We start from the raw sequence: 563 nt of genomic DNA, 5'->3' as shown, positions 1-563 counted from the left end.
CCTCCCCCACCCTCGCCCCCCCCCAGCCTCTCAAAGGAGGAGGCACAACAGACCAGCTGGTTATTTGCTGGGCAGGGTGATCCAGGCTGGGCTGGAATGCACAGGGACAGCAAAGCCCTGAGCACCTGTGCTGTGGCCCAGGGACCAAGATCACATCTGCACAGCCCCAACAGCCTCCCTGCACCTTCAAAACCCACCTGCTGTTCCCTTGTGCTCAGCATCCACCTCTCCTGAGTCACTTTCAAAAACTCTGAGGCAAAACGTGAAAATGCAGCAGTTCTTTGGGGTGACTGGTAGCAACTACTTCCCCACACACCCAGCTGTGAGGTCTCACTGAAACTGGGCAGAATCCTTTTAAGCAAATTTATTGAAACGTACTATTTACCTATTACTCTTTAGATCATTCAGGGATTGTCTCTCTTGTACAATTTCCCTCCACACTTCAATATTTCTAACTATATTAAGGTATCCACGCTGCCTTCAAGGTATCTTCTGCCATCATCCAATCTTTAATAACTTGCCTGCAACAAAATTGTTTCTAGTTTACTTTTGAATCCCACAGC

This window comes from Chaetura pelagica, unplaced genomic scaffold, assembly GCF_000747805.2.
Source record: "Chaetura pelagica isolate M959 unplaced genomic scaffold, ChaPel_1.0 scaffold275, whole genome shotgun sequence".
NCBI classification, from domain to species: Eukaryota; Metazoa; Chordata; class Aves; order Apodiformes; family Apodidae; genus Chaetura; species Chaetura pelagica.
This window is presented reverse-complemented; position numbering follows the sequence as displayed.